Raw genomic sequence first — 18,513 nt, forward strand, 5'->3', positions numbered from 1 at the left:
TATGACAAAACAACAAAAATGATGTATAAATAGTGTATGCTAGTTTAGAAAATTTGCTTTGCACCCATGACATAAATAACTTTCTAGTGATAGAAAATATTAGCAGACATATTAATATGCCAATAAATACTAGAATCTTCATTAAAAGGATTTTTTGTAATTGAAATTTTTTATTAACATGGTCAAATCCCATTTTAATAAAGAGAAAAAATTTCCTTTCAGAGAAAAAAAAGAAATTTGCTAATAAGAAATTCGGTTATACTGAAATCACAATGACCATTACATTGACCTAATTCAAAAATCATCATTATAACAGCTTTACTAAAACAGGATTTGACTAATGTGCTAAGTAAAATTTATAGTTAAATGACCTATGAAAAGGCAGAGGTACATACGTTAAAACACAAAAACCCTTTACATCAAAAATCAGTTCACACGAAATCAGGGTTGGCAAAAACCCGGATTTTTAAAGAAAGCCCATGGACCCAGGGTTTTTTGGGTCTTTTTAAATAAAACCCAACTAAAGCTGGGTTTTTTTTAAAGAAATGTGGGGTTTTTTTTTTGGTTTTTTTTAAAAGGAAAATGTGAGGTATATATAGCATATTGTAGCGTAAGTATATAGACAAAGAGCAAAAATTGTCTTGGGGTAAAAAAGCTGGAAAACTAGTTAAAATTCAGCGTTTTCTGAAGAAAAGTATAAAAGACGACGAAACCCAAGAATGGTGAAATTTCAGATTTTTTAGTTTCCATGATTACCAACAGTTAAGGCACAGTTACTTCTCGAGTGATAAAACCAATTGTTCGTTTTTAATTACTTTTTTCTTTTGTTTTGTATTTTACTTCATTGTATTTCATTTTGTTATGCAAAACTACTGTAGAACCAAGTAGTTTAAATCAAGTAGCTCCATTTGTTTTCCGGTGTTTAATGAATTCCAGCTTAATCAAGACATTTCTTTGAATTTTATTATGCCTGTTTTTCTATTTCTATGTACAGAGTAACAAATATTAAACTTTTTCGTAAGATAATGAAAATACTATACATCCTATTCTGTTTTCTGTCCGACCGTTTGTAAACCTGTTAATTTCTAAAAAATATACCTTGTTTATTCGAGATTTGTGAGGTGTTGGTTTGCAGAATATAATTCACATGAAAGCCTTTTAGCTAGAGTATTTTACTCTGTACAATCTACAAAAATTAAGAAAATCACACGTGACAGGACTTAGCCAAGATAATTTGAGTTATTTATTGACCAGTTAAAGAAAGAAGTTAAATATATTTAAAACCTTAAGTATTTTTTAATGCTGTTAAAGTTCAAAATTCATTTTTATGTCCATTGTCTGTTGTGAAGACCAAATAAAAAAGAAGTTTCAATTGTAAAATATTTAAATTAATTATTTTTTTAAAAACTTCTCAGAAAATTTAAAAAAAACCAAAAGTGGGCTTTGGGTCCAATCCGGCCAACCCTGCACGAAATACTAAAAAGAGGAATGGACAGAAAACTGCATTCTCTTTCGCAGATTTTCAAAATTTTGAAAAATATTTTGCTCCTTCCCCCTTTTTTATTTCTATAGTGTCTCCCCCCCCCCCAGGACTTTTCAGGAGGCTGACTCGCCCTGCCCCCTTTCAGTCAACATTTGATTCCCTCTTTGCCCCTTTGAAGTTTTTGACAATTCATAATAATAATTTTTAAAAAATCCCAAAAGGTGAAGATTCACACAAGACTGACCTTGAAATCTATCTTTTTTCTTTTTTTCTTTCACTTATCTACTAGAATATAAATATTTTTTTTAAGCTTTTCATTATTTAAAATGAACAATTACTATCAAAAAATACTTAGTGTTGTACGAATATAGTATTCTAAAGTTTATAAAACATCTTTTTTACTACAAAAATGTTTTTTAAAAGTGCCCTTTGATAAGAAAGCCCATTGTCCCTTTTTTTGGTCTGATGGGAACACTAGTTGTGTTTCCCCCACAATTTCACTGCATTTGTATAATTATTCCAAAACAGTCTTTCCCTCACATATATTTTCTTTTTAGTATTTGTGGATTTGATGCCATCGTCATTTAAATAAAATGTGCAATATAAACGAACTGTGTATACTTAGTTTATGAGATTAAAAACTGTTAATGTAATTCTTACATAGTTAAAATAACTGTTTCCTTATATATATGTAAATAAATACACTTCGAAGAAACAATTATTAGTTTAGAGTCTTGAAAATCTGAGGTAATTAGGGCTCACTCCACCTCAGGATAGCTGAAAACTCTGATTATCCAAAAAATTATTTGGACTAGATAAGTACATGCGCTTTTTACTTCCTTACGCTATGAAAAGGAAATATATTGCTCTCCCCTCTAAAAACTTATCACTCAAATATCAAAATTAATTTGTTTTAATTAACCCTAAATGAGTTTTGATGTCTGCACGCTCTTGTCTGTAAACTTGTAGGCAATCAAAAACTGCCCTTTGATCGTCCTCCAGTAAGTTTTGACGAGTTTTGTCCTGACATTTGTTTCTATGCGTGAGTGTACTTATGTACATCACTTAATGTAATAGAAGGATAAAATTCCATGCACATTTTTCGTACAGAATCAAAAGTTTGCACTTCCCTTTTAAATTGCAACCAGATATTCCACAAAAAAAAAACTACTTGTTTATCCTTTGAGGCAAAACAATGTTTTAATTTCAAGTTATTTTTCGTATCAACCAACTTCCTACCTTCAAGGCTTACTTAATCTATCTCTAACAGTTAAAGAATATTTCATATCACTTGGCAAGTGATATGAAATATACTTAATCTATCTCTAACAGTTAAAGAATATTTCATATCACTTGGCAAGTGTTATTGACATAAACCTTTCAATTTCTTCTTATGACCTTATTGTATATTATTAGGGAAGCTCTACATCGCAAAATAATTAACTTTTCAGATTAAAACATTTTGTCTATAAAAAGGATACCTTAAAAATAATAACAAAGCACCTTGGATTAAGCAGAACCTCGGACTTTTGATACTCTACTGTACTATAATTTTTCACTTCTTTGGATAGGTTTAAATAGCTAACAATGGATAAATTTACAATAAGAATATTAAAGGAGAAATATAATTTGATTTATTTTAGGTTGCAAATTATTTGGCACTTAGAGAATTCAAGTTCATCCTTTGCATGTTCTTTTTAACCCATAACACAATAGGTGGAAAAGTAAGACATAACAAGGAACATGATGAGGGTATCTGAGACCGCTCTTTTAAAATTTTATAAAACCGTGTAATTAAGATACATTCCTGTTAGAGACGTACCGAGTAGTACTTTGGCCGAGTAGCCGAGTACCGAGTACTCGGCCTTTCACGACTCGGCCGAGTTACCAAGTACCAATTATGTTTTAACAAGAACCACCGACACACATGTGATGAATTTTGAACTTATTGGAATAGTAGTATAGACCTCCTTGTCCATATAATAGTTTTTAAAACTAAATTCCTGGTGAAATTTAATTACATTATATAAACAATTTTGTTAGTCAAAAATTTTACCAAAAAATTTTTAAAATTAAAAATAAATAAATAAAAGGTATGATTAATCAAGTTGGAATTAAAACAAATTACAGTAAAATCCCTCTAATGCGGACACTAACAGGACAAATTTTTTTGTCCGCAATAGAGAGGTGTCTGCAGGACAGGGGTTTAATAATGTTATTTGCATTGGAACTGGGGAATTAAAAATTGTCCGCATAAGAGGGGTGTCCGCTAGGAGGGGTTTCACTGTATACCAATCAATTATAGTTCTAGTCCGCCAAACATAAATATTTTTTTAAAGCAGATAAAACAAATGTGCAAGAACACTGCCAGACACATGTTTCCGCCCCCCCCCCCCCTTACAAGGAATGTCTTTTTCAGTGCATAACATGTGAGCTAGAGAAGGTAAAGACATTCAACAAAAAAATCCAACTTTTGTCGGATGCCTTTAAATCCACGAGCTCCCATTTTGTGCATAGAAAAAGGAATTCCTTGTAACTTCCAAAACACGTACCTGCAGTGTTCCTACACTGTGCTTTTAAGATTGTTTTATTTCCTTTAATTTTTTAAGCAAAGGTATTTTTATATTTTTTATAACTAATTTTTGTTTGTAGCAAATATCCATTTTTAATATAAAAATTCCATATTTTCTATACTTGCCTTTTTTTGCATAATTTTTAATAAACAAGTTCAATAAACTTTGGGGACATTAAAAGAAAGATTTATACCATTGAAGCATTACAAACTTCATTATTCTCAAAATTTAAATTTGACTTATAAATTTTAATTGTAAATTATTGCAGAATATAATGCTTGCTCTTTTTTTTTAATATAATTTTTGGTATCTGTCTTGGACAATATTCAATTTTTTGCAACTACTCGGTATTGACCGAGTATCTGATCAGAATTTGGCCGAGTACCGAGTAGTTACCGAGTACTCGGTACGTCTCTAATTCCTGTAATTTCCCTTAGATGTTCATTGCACTTTTGGTAGTACAGGAAAAAAAAATATTTGAGTTTTTAATTGAAATACACCTTTTTTTGAGGAAATTTTACTGGAGCCTTAACAAATCTATTATTTATTAATGATAAAATTTTAGTTATTTAATAATACAGAACATTTTAATTACAGAAAATTGATTATATCACGTTACGGAATATTTTTCAATATTATTAAATATTGTCTTATTTCCAAGAATAAGTCAGCGAACATTTCAAGAAACTTTAAACCTATTTAGAATGTTTGGCATCTCTTCCGTATGACGCAGATAAGAAAAATGAACTTATCTCCACGGTCCTAATGCTAACTGCTTCCGAAAATTGGAGCACTCAAGGGGAGGTGCAATCTTACAGACCGCTTCTAAAGAATGCAATGAAATTTAAATCAGATGCACTTGCCAAAAGATACTGATAAGGTTCAAGGTTACAAATCCATTCAATCCCCCTAAAACTGAAATGGTGGTGGGATGAACTTTTAAATGGTCTGTGAGACCGCACCTCTCTTGTTACGGATTAAACTAATTAGTAAAAGGTAGAGAAAGCAAAAGAGCTGCAATTATGTTGTCTCAGCAAATCAAATATAAAGATTTTTTTAAACAATGTTTCATTCATTGTAAAAATGGTGTGCCTCTATATTTTTTAAATGCGTATTTGCTTGCTACATGGAATCATTTATTCACATACTTTAGCATAAAGGTGAAGCAACTCCTTTTTCCAAAGATAAATACCTAATGACAAACAGTAACTGAACATTTGTATTATTTTTCCCAAGGAAAAATATGCAAAGGGCTTCATATAATAAGGCATAGTAAAATCATTCACAAGAAGATTCACCACTTTTCCAAGAAACAACAGAATGACATGTTTTGTTCAATTTCAAGATGTAGTATTAATGAAACAGGTTCGGTTTGAGATATTAAGTCAATATGATCATCAAGGCCGCCCCTCCCTCCAAAACTTGTTGAATTTATACTATAATTTGGAGCCGGGCCCCTAGTCCTTCCTTGTTTCCTCTCGTCGGCCCCGATGATCATGGGATGATTAGACTTCAAAAGTAATTTCTTAGTCATCAATATGAGGAGAAATACTTGAAACTAGACACGAAATTGAGCAAAAGAGTTACGAGATAAACCATATCGGTAGTAGCTTCCCAAAGAACAATAACACCTGACAATCAAAATTTTAAGATCGAAATACCAGTTCCCTAGTTCTAACTAGTATAAAATGGGTAGGAAATTTTTAATGTAAAATGAGGAAAATGAATTACATTTAGCTAAAAGAAGTTCAAAACTCAAATAGGTAATACATGTCACATGAGATCATTTAAAATGGCGCAAGATCACGAAATGGCGCTGTAAGAAAGGACATTTACCTTTAAGTTACACAAAATATCTTTAAATTTTTCAAATGATGTTGGATAGAATAACTGAACAGGATCAGGATGAAATGTTTTTGTTGATGATATCAAGTAGATTTAATTCCGTTCATAAATTTGTAGAGATGACTGAAAACTTTACGCCGCCCGCAGGCATTCAACAGCAAACAAATACAATGTTGCCAAACAGAAATGAGGAAACTTTGCGTTTATAATAGCCTCGTTATGGTCATGTTCGTACTGGCCAACTGGTCAACCTGGAGGATGACCACAAGAGTCGTACTCGAACCCAAAATCAGTGCCGTGGGGAGAGGGGGGGAGTTTCGGCAACTTCTGAAAGAGGAAGAGGCAAATTTTCCTATTTCTAAAGGGGGCAATTCCATGTCAGATCAATTACTTTTTGACCTCACCAGCTCCGATTTTAACGAAAAACTTTAACAGTAAACTTTAAACATTCTGGGCAGGGGAGCCCCGAAGGGGCCACTGTGACCTTCCAAAACTCCTCCTTCAGCAAAATATTTCTGACGATACGGTAAAATTTGAAGGTCTATTCGGCAAAATTTGGAGTTCCATTTGGAAAAATCATCCTGATGATTCGGCGAAATTCGGGGTTCCATTCGGCAAAATCTTTATCATTCACAAAGGCAGAATGGGTCCCCCGAAAGAGCGCCAACCTTGACTAATAAAGGTCGCACAAAAAAAAAGCCCCACCCCCAAAAAAAGAGAGAGAGAGAAAGGAAAAAGAAAGAAAGAAAAAAAAACGAACCGAAGGCTTGGACCTTATTTGCGGTTTGGCAACTGTATATTTACAAATAATGTATGGTGAATTTCTCGCCAGTTGCTTTCCCATGTTACGGTTAAACGTTATGATAACTTGGTAATTTACTCGTCCATCTTATGATAATTTTGCTCGAGAAAATGTTCTTAGAACTGGAATAGAAAAAGAACAAAAACGAATTTTCAAAAAATCGCTTCGAGGTGCACATCCCCATGCTACAAAATAGCTTTGTGCCAAATTTCATGAAAATCGGCCGAACGGTCTAGGCGCTATGCGCATCACAGAGATCCAGACAGAGAGACTTTCAGCTCTATTGTTAGTAGAGATAAAGATTACAGCATTTTATACACATCATGAACATGCTTAGGACTAGAATAGACTTCGTGAAAAATGCCGAGAAAAGGGAAAAGTAAAAAGAGAATTCGAGTTTTTACCATGTTTCTGATAAAGGACAGCGAGGCTTAAACCATTGAAAATACGTTAATAAAGAGAGTATTTTGTATAAAATGAACCGTTCGCCATTCTTTTACAACGCGTTTCTTAGTTAAAAATTTCCAAAAACTCTCATTTTTAAATAGAAAGATGTGTTTATAAGCCTATTAAAATGAATAAATAATAATAATAATAAAACGACGACGACACAAAGGCACACATGTTCAAAAGCGCAAAAAAGGGATGGAGGGAACGAAAGCGCACAGGTGGGAGCATAAAAAAAAAGAAAAAAACACGAAGGCACGCAGGTTTGAGAGTGTAAAAAATAAATAAATAAATAAAAATACCGTAGGCACACAGGTCTGAAGGCACATAAACAAAACGTCAGGCTTATACGTTCGAGGAATTATAGTAAAATAAAGTAGATTTTTTTTTTTCTTTTGATTTTTGAGCAATCACGATTGCTTATTGCTTTCATTTGACTGTCCTTGACGTTACGGTTCCTTTTTCAGCTTGGACCAGGGCTGCAGCACCACCGTCCACCGGCGGCGGCGCGGCTGGTCCTGAGCACTGTCCACCGGAATCCACTTTTGCTGGGCGGTGGCGTCCATGTCTTACACACGCATGCTCATATACACTCCCCTACGTGCGCACGCCTTTACACACATACACACGCCTACGTGCACACACGTACGCCTACACACACAACTATACACATGTAACCACCAAGGAGGAGGGACATGCTTGGGGGGGCAGGGGCGGCAAATAGGAGGGGCGAGAGGGGGCGGTCGCACCCCCAAATTTTTTGAGCCAAATGATAAAAAATAGGTAAATTCAACTTTTGTAAATCGCAAACCAATGTTCATTTTAAAAAATCTCTCTAGTTTTCAGAAATAGTTGATGACATTTCCAGGCACGAGCAAGTGTTTTCAGTTATTTCTAAGATGTCTTATGTAGGGTGTTTTATAGAAAATGAATTAAAATTTTGTCATAAATTTTAATTCATTTTTTAATAAGTTATCATTTTTTAAACACTATTTTTGTTTAATATTAGACCCCTTTTATGACCACCTCCTGTTAACCAGTATATGTTTTGTACCATACTGAAGAAACTCATATTTAAGAAACTCGACCCCCCAAAAGAAGTGCTGAAATGTCGCCCCTGGGGGGGGGGAGCCGTTTCTAGAAATAATAACTCTAATGAGTAGGGTCTTGTCGCAATTCGTGATTGCGAAAAACATAATTTGAATTCAAAGTTTCGGAATTCAAATTAGAATTAATTGGGATAAGTAGGTCACAGATTTTTTTTTTTTTTTTTTTTTTTTAAAGATTTGAGAGCGGAGGAGGAGAAAAAGAAAAAGAAAAAAAGACTTACACGCTCGAGAGCGCAAAAGAGAAACCGAGGGAGCTGAGGTTAAAGATGCAAAAGAGGAAAAGATCGCACAAATGTGCAGTGCTAAAAAATAAAAATATATTTTAAAAAAACGCTCAGCTTCAAGGGCGCAAAAAAAAAAAAAAAGTTAGAAGGGGGGAAGCGAAGTTGCACAGGATTGAAGGAGCACAAAAAAAAAAAAAAAATAAATAAATAAATAAATAAATAAAGGAAACGAAGGCACACGGGTCCGAAGGCACAAATAAAACAGGTGCTCACGTTTGAGAGCGCAAGAAAAAAACGAAGTCTCACAGGCTTAAGGGCAAAAAAAGAACGAACGAAGGCGCTAGGATCAAGGGGGAAAAACGAGGGCGCATAGGTTTGAGGGCGAAAAGAAAAAAAAGAAGGCGCACAGGTTCGAGGGCTAAAAAAAAGTCGCACAGGTTTGAAGGAGCGAAAAAAGAGGGGGAAAGAAGCAGAAGGCGCACAGGCGTGACGGCGCCCGCAGACCGATGGTCCGGTGGATCAGTCTGCCCGCGGCGAAGTTTGGAGTTCTATTCGGTAAAATTTGCAGTTCTATTCTGCAAATTGAGAATTTCTGCTCTCTCAAAAATTTGATTTCGAGACGCCTTTGATGATTCTGGTTGCTCCACAAAGGGGGAAATTGAAGGGAGCATGTCGCAGGCTGTAACCATTGTAATATTTAGAGGGGGTTGTTTCTTTCAAATTTTTTTTTCTTTTTCAGAGAGGCTCTGGGGGGGGGGGGAGAGAGGTGGCTTATGGTATTTATAGGATGCGCCTTTGCTCATGGGGGATATGGGCACTCATGGGGCTTGTTGCGAATGGTATTCAGTGTAGTCGTCCGGGAGAATTTGGGGGGGGGGGGGTGCTACATTCCCCCACCCACTTTTCATAAATTTTGCCGCCAATTTCATTGCAGTGATGAAAAAAAAGAAAAGAAAGAAAGAAAACCCTCGTAGTTTTAAGAATTGAAACAGCAACGGCAGTTGCACAAACGGAACAAAAGTGAGAAAAAATATTTTTTCCAACAATTTTTCACAATTCAAAAAGAAAATGCAATCCTTGAATAATTATTTACGAACATCCGAGATTCTGCATTATAGCCCAGTAAATTTAGAATTTTTTGCACCACAAATTTATAATTAAGAAATATTTTCAGAATTAGTTCCTCATAGCATGTAGCGTAAATACTAAAAAGACCCCTAACTGCTTGAATGTGAAACAAGCAACGAGACGTCCACATTTCGTAAATGCGCTGATAGTTACAGTTATTTTAGTCACAAATGCAGAATTTCTTCGGAAGCTTCGGGAAGGGCTGAAGGCGCTGGGCACATTACTTTCTTACTTTACGCATATTCCCATTTAGTTGGGTTAATGTTTTTTTTTTTTTTTTTTTTTGACACTGTCATACTTGAGGATAAACAAGGAGTAAATACTGTGAAGCTGTTGCACATGTAGGGGGAAGAGCTGCCGTATTGAATTTTGAAGAAAAGTTTTTTACTTAATTATTATAGGCGTCCACAGAATTAAATTTTCCTCCAACAGAAAGATATTTCAGGAACACTTTTGCAATTTTAATGACCTTTTCTGGATCAAGTTGGGAACTACTGAAATATGAAATCAAAGAAAGCAGTTCGAGATTTTCCCTTAGCAATTTAAAGTTCTAGATTTTTCCTTTCTGAATATTCCAGACACGGTGTCACATACAGTGGCTGCGTGGAGAAGAGGATTTTTTAAGAGACCCGAGGCTTTTTGTATTTTCCATATATTTTGTAACATAATTTATTTATTTATTCATTCATTTTTTTGTACTTAATTGACTGGGGTGAAAAAATTACCGACGTTCCTGGCATACATCTTTCATTTAGAATGGACGGCAGATCCTGTATTCGTACCTAGCACTGCGACTGGTCTGGGGCTGCTCTGAAATCTTTTTGTTGTAATTGAGCAGAAACATTAGCAGGGCCGCAGAGAGTCAAGGAGAACCCCTTGTCAGTTATTTCGTCGGGCCCCTCCCACCCTCCCCCCGCCAAAAAAAAAGAAGGAAAAAAAAGGGGGAAGAAGAAAAAAGGGAGGGAAAGAAAAACCATCAAAACTACGAACTTAATGGAAAACAATGAACTGTATTTTAAGTGCCACAACAGTAAATACCAAAGAGTAAATTTTACTTACGTTTTCTCTTATTCGGAGTCCCCCCCCCCCCCCCCTTTTTTTTCTTTCTTCCTTTCCTCTTTTTGCGCCAGTGCCGCCTCCCTTCCCCCCAGTCCCGGGCCCCTAGTTTTCGACTAGGCTGACATGGCCTCTCGTCGGACCTGTACATTAGCGTCCCAATCTGTTTGTGCAACACAAGTAAAATTTATCTTGATTTGTTCTCTAAATTCCGCTAAAAATAAGTCTGTTTATTCGCTGCCATTTTATTTTCTTCAAAACCCATGTACACAAATATTTCCTAGATCACTCCTTATTTCTCTGCAATTTTAATTGATAATACGCCAGCGTATTCATCGAAAAACGTTAGAAGAGTTTTTCTGTATAAACCTCACGTAATTGAAGCACATGTCTTTTTAAATGCAAAGCACATCCTATGCACGCATAAGAAATTCTCCATCTGCAATCGTCAATGATTTGTTTTGGATATAGCTGCCACACTTGATACTTCATTCTTTCTTACAGTTCGTTCATGGGGGGGGGGGGGGGGATATTCTTTAGCATATGATCCCCTAAAATAGCTATCCCCTAAAATAAGTCTGTATACGATTTCTAGATTGCAATAATCCTTTTGTTAAAAATTAAAGTTTAAACCATTTTTTAATAAATTTTTATCATTAATTTTTAAAAATTCTCATGTGATATTACAAAAAGAATTTGGAATCATTTGATAATGTTTCTGATATTGTGAGTTTGTGACAAAGAGTTACACACACTGTAACACCACGCATTTTTATCAAATTTATTTATGGAAAATAGTGTGACATGTGACAAAGGGGGGGGGGAGTGTAAATTTTTGACAAAGCAGGAGGGAGTCAAAAATGTTGAAAAAGTGTAACATCATTCACATGGACAGTCACTGAACAGACTTGCATTTAGTTTTCTAAAGGAAAAAATTCTGCACTTCAGTCACAAAAAAAAATTATATTAATTTGAATTTTTAGCATCTTGAATTCAAATTATGTTTTTCGCATTCACGAGCGTGTGTATGCGCGTGTGTTTGTGTAGGCGCATGTGTGTGTGTGGGTGCGTGTGTGTGTGAGTGTATGTATGCATGTGTGTGAGTGAGTGTTGTGTACGCGCGTGTGCGTGTAGGCGTTCGTGTGTGTGTGTAGGCGTTCGTGTGTGTGTGTGTATGTAGGCATGTGTGTTTGTGTCTGTGTGCAGGCATATGAGTGTGTGTATGTAGGAGTGTGTGTATGTGTAGGTGTGTGTGTGTGTGTGTGCGTGTGCGTACAGGGCCGGATTTAGGGAAGGGCAGGCGGGGCTACTGCCCCGGGGCCTCCACCACAAAGGGGCCCCCAGAATAAAAATTTTACAAAATATCCTAACTTTCACGGGTCGAAAATATCGGATATATACATATATATATCAAAACATTCGGATAAAAATCATAGTATCGGATATTTTCGAACCCTGATTAGGGGTCTCCACTCCTTCGTTGCTCCGGGGCCTCCACACTTCCAAATCCGGCCCTGTGCGCGTGTGTAGGTGTGTGTATGTATGCGTGTGTGTGTGTGTAGGGCATGCGGTATGGACGCAACCTGGACCCTGGACACTGTTTTCGCAAGAGGAGCAGCATCGTGAGGCGGCCGGTCGACGGTGATGCTGCAGAGGGTGCTGGCGGGAAAATAAAATCAGCGTAACATCAAAAACAGTCAAATGAGAACAATAAGCAATCGTGATCGCTCAAAAAAAAAAAAAAAAAGGTCAGACATCTAATCCCAGGAATAACAAACACAGTTGCTATGAGGCGACGACATGTTCAGGAACTAATCCTGAAAAAGTCATCGAATTATAAATTTGTGGTGCATCGACCCTATTTTCGGCCTATTTAAATAGGCTACTACAATTTACCAACCTTCTTGCTGCAGCCGAAAGGTAAGGTTCAAAACTGTTTTTAACGAAAAAAAGGGGGTTTAGTGCATAAGTGAAAACCCATGATGACAATTTTAGTTTGATAATTTTAAAAGAAAATGAATTTTGATAAATATAAACATGAAAACTTCGTAGAGGTCGCCGAAGCATCTAAATTTTGGTTTTTATTTATTTATTTTGTAAAAATATCATCATGAAAATCAGTCAAGTGATGAAAAACACACGGATCGCCGGAACATGATTGAAATGGGGGGGGGGGGGGAGAGCAAAATACTACAAGCGAGATTAAAAATATTGTAATGAGTAGTCTTACCAGTGCGTTTGAATGTGAAAAACGATAGTAAACCAAAATTTAATCAAGAGATTCAGAAAAGCACGAAAAAATAAAACGAAGTGAAAAAAAAAAATTGCTTTGAATTTGATATCTTGAATTCAAATTATGTTTTTCGCAATCACGAGTGTCTGTATGTAGGCGTGTGTGTTTCTGTGTGAGGGGTATGTGTGTTTGTGTGTAGGGGGTATGTGTATGTATGTGTAGGCATATGTGTTTGTGTCTGTGCGCAGGCATGAATGTGTGTGTGTATGTTTTTGTGTGTATGTGTAGGTGTCTGTATGTATGCCTGTATGTATGTTGTGTGTGTAGGTGTTTGTGTGAGTGTGTAGGTGTATGTGTTTGTGTGTGTGTAGTTGTGTATGTATGCGCGTGTGTAGGACATGGATGCAACCTGGAGACGGCTTTCGCTATAGGAGCAGCATCGTGAGGAGCCGATCGACAGTGATGGTGCGGAGGGTGGCGGTGGGAAAATAAAATGATAGGACACCAAAAACAGTCAAATGAAAGCAATAAGCAATCGTGATTACTCAAAAAAAAAAAAACATTAGCCATTCGCCATCAAAGTTGGCCTACAATTATGTTTTATGTATTTAGGATTACAATTTCAAAGAGCTTCTTAAAGATCCATGCAGTGGCGGATCCAGACAACCCTTTTGGGAGGGGCGAATGACTAATGCCGTATATATGGTGAGGGGGGACTAATGAAAAAAAAAATTTAAAAAGTTTAATATTCATACATAAGTAAGAGTATTTGCGGGCTTCCCCCCCCCCCGAAATTTTTCGTTAGGAACGCATTTTTAAACGCTCTTTGATAGTTAATAGGGAGAAGGGGGGTTTGAAGGACCCTCTCCGTAATTATAGATTCATAAATGTATAATAATGCTAAAAGAAAGGGGGGTCCGGAGGAATTTTTTCGCTCGGAAATGATTTTTTCTCCCGGAAAAAAATTCAGAATTAAAGTCCTAAAAACGCAATTGAAGACATCTTTGATGAAGTAACAGAAGACATGTGGTAGAAAACTTTCCCCACAAATGTTACGATGTAGAACTGCCAAAAACGCAGTTATCATCGATCTTTGACATTGAAAGATGCTGTGGTAAAAAGAACTTGGGTGCTCCTCTCCGGAAATTTTTCGAAGATGAAGTCTTGAAAACGCAATTGTAGGCCATCTTTTATGACGTTGGAAAACGGAAAGGGGTTCGGAACTTTTCACCGGAAATTGTTCGAAATTGGAGTCCTGAAAATGCGATTGTTTACCATCTTTGATAGCATTAAGGGAAGGGATGGCATCAGGAACTGCCTCTCAACTTTTCGATAATGAAAAGCTTCAGACACGCAATGTTACGGGATCTGCATTGATGTTCCCCCAAAATATTTTCGGAATTGAAGTACTAAAAACGCAATTTAAGACCATCTTTAAAGACATTAGGCAAAGGCATGAAGTTCAAAATTATCCCTTGGAAATATGTTAATATTAAAGTTTCAAAAGCATAGTTTACGATTTTTTTTTGTGATGTTAGGAAGTGAGGAGGTTTTAGTTTTACAGTTTTTTTGAAACTGGGGTCTTAAAAACGCAATTATAGGATGATTTTGGTAAAGGAATGGGATTCAAGAAATCTTCGAAATTGAGGCTCCAAAAATTCAAAATGTTTGAAAATCTTTGATGACAGTTTAGAGACTCTCCTCTGGAAAAATTTTGGAATTAAAGTCGTAAAAATACAGTTGTAGGCGATTTTTTGTGACGTGATTGGGGGGGGGGGGTGAGTTTGGTGGTCTCTTGGAATTTTTTCGAATTTACAAACCTTGTGTGTGGGGGGGGGGGGCGATCACTCCAATCGTCCCCCCCCCCCCGTGGATACGCCACTGGATCCATATTATCAACAAAGAAGGTCTAAAATTTCATATCTAACGTTTAAAGTTGGAAAATTTTCGGTGGAATTTTTAATTTTGGAAAATTAACGAAGGATTTTCCAATGGCCCCGGGTTTTGAAAATCAATTAAGGAGGGAGGGGGGGAGCAAACATTGACAAGGCAAACTTTTAAAACGTACTTTAAAAAAAAAAATGGGCTTCCGTTTTTTGAAGAGAAATACTGGATGGAAAATATCAAATTCTGCTTTAAATTTTGACCACAGAATAACTCCACAAGTAGAAAAAATCAACATAAATGTTAAAACAGTATTTTACCTGAGAAAATATTAGTCAGAGTCACAAGTTATAGAAACACAATTGCCTCGTTCGTTCGTTCTTTTTTTTTTTTTTGTGATGCTCAACTGCAAATCCCCAAAAAAGACCAACTACAAATTTGTCTTTTTTTTAATACGAGGGGAAATGAAAGTTTTTGAACATTAAGTTTTAAATTAACATTTTCGGAGGGTAAAAAAAGACTTACGTTATATATATGGAAGCGCAGAAAAAATATCATATTTGGTTAGTTATCCACTTCATGCTGCACAAAAGAATCATAATATAGTAACTACGCGCGTTTGAGCTTTTGTCATCGATTCTTTTTTTTACACAATGCATATTGCACAAGCGGATTTGATCCAAGATTCTTTATTTTTTATTTTGAATATACTTCTCTCCCCTCTGCATGGACGTAAATAATGTTAACAGAACAGAAAAATCTACTCAACTGAACTGTAGGAAAAAAGATTAAAAAACTGAAATAAATATTATTTTCTTTGAAAGTTTCGATTAATATCCTGTCAAACTGTCTCGCTTGCAAATATAAATTTCAAAAGCAATTCATTGCTTTCGAAAAGCAATGAATTATACCAATCAAATAATTCACAAATTTACAAGCGAAGAATCAATATAAGTGTGTAAGAATAAATACATCCTGTAAATCCAGGATTCTTTTTCAAAATTGGTGTATAAAGTAAATTTTTAGTAAAGTGACCTTCAGAAAAAAAAAAAAAAAGAAAAAGAAAAGAAAAGAAAACATAAAATTTAAATGAAGCATACAAGTAAAAAAAAAAAAAAAAACATGTGTATGAATAAGTGAGGATAAATTTCATGAAAGGTTAAGATTTATGGCCCTAGTGCCCTTGAAAGGGAAAAAAGCTCACTACCAAACGGCACGACCTTCAGTGTCATAGATCTGGATGAAATTCTGGATTTAGGTCAGCTCGCACTAGATATGAACCCATGTAGAGCGGGTTGACTGCATAGGCCCTCGTTCGGCTGCAACGGGGGTCCAAAGTTGTTATTTGAGCCCAGAAAAGCAATGGTTTTTCCTTTGAAATGAAACTTTTTTTAATGCTTTTCTTGCATCTGCATTGCAGTAAGAGCCAATTAAATGGATTCACAACATAAAACAAATCTCCCCCCTCCCCTCTTTGTTGTACTGACAAGAGACGATGAATTTCTTGAGAGGGTAGATATTGTCCCAAAGTTTCAAGTTCCAATGAAAACGCCATTGCAGTTGAGAAGGCCTGCAAATCAGTGTTTCAGACGGCAAGAACTTGAGAGTCGCGAATCTGGATAAACTTCTGGATTTAGGTCCATTCGTACTAGATATGAGCCCAGGTAAAATAGTTCGAGTGAATAGGGTCTAGTTCGGTTGCAAGGAGGTTCTAAATTTGCTTGTTTGGCTCCGGAACTGCAATAGCGTTTTCTTTGGAATTCGAAACTTTGGCACAATATTTGCTCTCCATTAATCTGTCCTGTCTCTAGTTAGTACAACGTAGGGATGGTGAAATTGGCTCTACACTGTGAATGCATTCAGTTGGGCGATACAGCAATGCAATATCAAGAAAAGAGTAAAAAATGGTTAATTTCAAAGGAAAAACCATTGCTTTTCTGGAACCAAACGAGAAACTTTAGACCCCCCCATTACGGCTGAACTAGAGCCTATGCAGTCAAACAGTTTTACCTGGGCTCATATCCAGTGTAAACTGACCTAAATCCAGATTTCGTCCAGATGCGTGACCCTCAGGGTCGTGCCGTTTGGTAGTCAGTAACAAAAAAAGAAAAAATAAATACATTTTCAAGCTGCTTTCTGTCGCAGTAGATCTCTAGCCAAAGGTTATTCTTATCTAGGAAATAGATTTTCCTTTTATCTTTTTCCCTCCTTTCTTCTGTGCCGGGGGGGGGGGGAGGGGTGATCAGCTCTCCCTTAAATATTTTGTGGGGTGGTGGAGCACCGCAGCACCCTCGGAGTCGGTGCCTCGGCCACAAACCTGTCCTTCCACACTTCCACTTATTCATTTCCAAAGATAGTCTAAAAGTTGAGTTTTAAAAGCAAACTTCAAATGTTTTCCGGGTGGCGGCACAGCTTTTTATTAAATTTTTTATAAATTAAAAAGGCACAAAATGCAATTCTGTTAATATTACTACACAACAAAGGGGTTCAATTTTGTTTAAAAAAGGAAGTTTTACAGGCAAGAGTGAATTTGATGATACAAGATACAACGTTACATTTTAAACATGCTTCTATTAACTTGGTTTGGTGTATGTCTGTTCGGGTGGAGGTTTGTGAGTGTTTATTAAATAACGAGGTAGAGACTTGTAATCTTGAGCATAGTTCAGAAGCGGATGACAAAATGCTTCAAAGTAAAAATTTGATTTTAAAGCCAAAAACTTCATAAAAAAGCTCTTTTGCACACAAATGAAATATCATATCGTTTCGTATTTGGTATCATTGAAAAGCCCATAAAAATAACTACAGATGATTGATGTTTGTTCGAACAATTTGTGACAGTTAGAACACTTGGTACAATTATTTTAAAATGATTCTAAGCAAAATTATTAATAATTTTTGACGGTTAGAATGTTTGGTATAATTATTTTAAAATGATTCTAAGCAAAATTATTAATAAAGCAAAATCAGCGTCACTTTGTTTAAAATAGCATTTTTTCACTTTATTTGGCAATGTAAATCTGTCTTAATGAGCTTGGCAGACCAAAGAGATAAATAGTGAAAAACAATTTGAACATCCGTGTTTTTCTTTCTGCTTGGTTCATCTCTGGTATATTCTTCTGGTTTCTTCTCTGGCGTCATCAATTGGCACTCTCAGTTTCAATGAGATGACATCTACTTCCAACTCTTTTATTCACTGTTCTGATGAGTTCACAGCAATAACGAAACTGCAGTCTCCTTATGTGTGCTGACTGAGCTGTCGGTATATTGCATTTAGTTCTGTCTTAGCCTTGGCTTAAGGACAATAACTTGCTGCTTAATACCTAAGCTTTGCCTACAATTTACAAGTTGAACTGTACAATGGCTGCATACTCTCGCTGGTGAGAAAAAATTACTTTGTCTACCAGTTTGTTGGCACTCTAAGCTTCAATGACATGAAATCTGTCTCCACCTTTTTTATGCACTATTCCTGACTGATGAGTCTACAACAAGGATGAAACTGCAGTCTCTGGATGTGATGACTGACTTGCTGGTAAATTGCATGTAAACAGCTACTGTTGCTTGTTAAAATTTGAAGAAAATAAGTTTCTAATTCTTGGGAGGGGTAACTATTCTCATTACTCCTTTCGTTTGCTATTGAGGGTGCATAGCAGTATGCAAAAATAGAGAAAACAAAAAGTAATAGGAATGTGAAAAGTTTTACATCTTAATGTTTTTGTTTCTCTCATGGCT

At 35.9% G+C, this 18,513-nt stretch overlaps 1 protein-coding gene across 1 annotated transcript in view; it reads right to left on the reverse strand.

The window, feature by feature from the left end:
• LOC129229511 (uncharacterized) overlaps nucleotides 1-6,041 on the reverse strand; it is a 46,931-nt gene extending 40,890 nt beyond the window's left edge. Inside the window, exon 1 of the mRNA XM_054863829.1 lies at nucleotides 5,893-6,041. The gene's annotated coding sequence lies outside the window, so the exon portion shown is untranslated. The remainder of the gene's footprint in view (nucleotides 1-5,892) is intronic.
• Between the last annotated feature and the right edge of the window lie 12,472 nt (nucleotides 6,042-18,513).

Source organism: Uloborus diversus, chromosome 9 (genome assembly GCF_026930045.1).
Source record: "Uloborus diversus isolate 005 chromosome 9, Udiv.v.3.1, whole genome shotgun sequence".
Lineage (NCBI taxonomy): Eukaryota > Metazoa > Arthropoda > Arachnida > Araneae > Uloboridae > Uloborus > Uloborus diversus.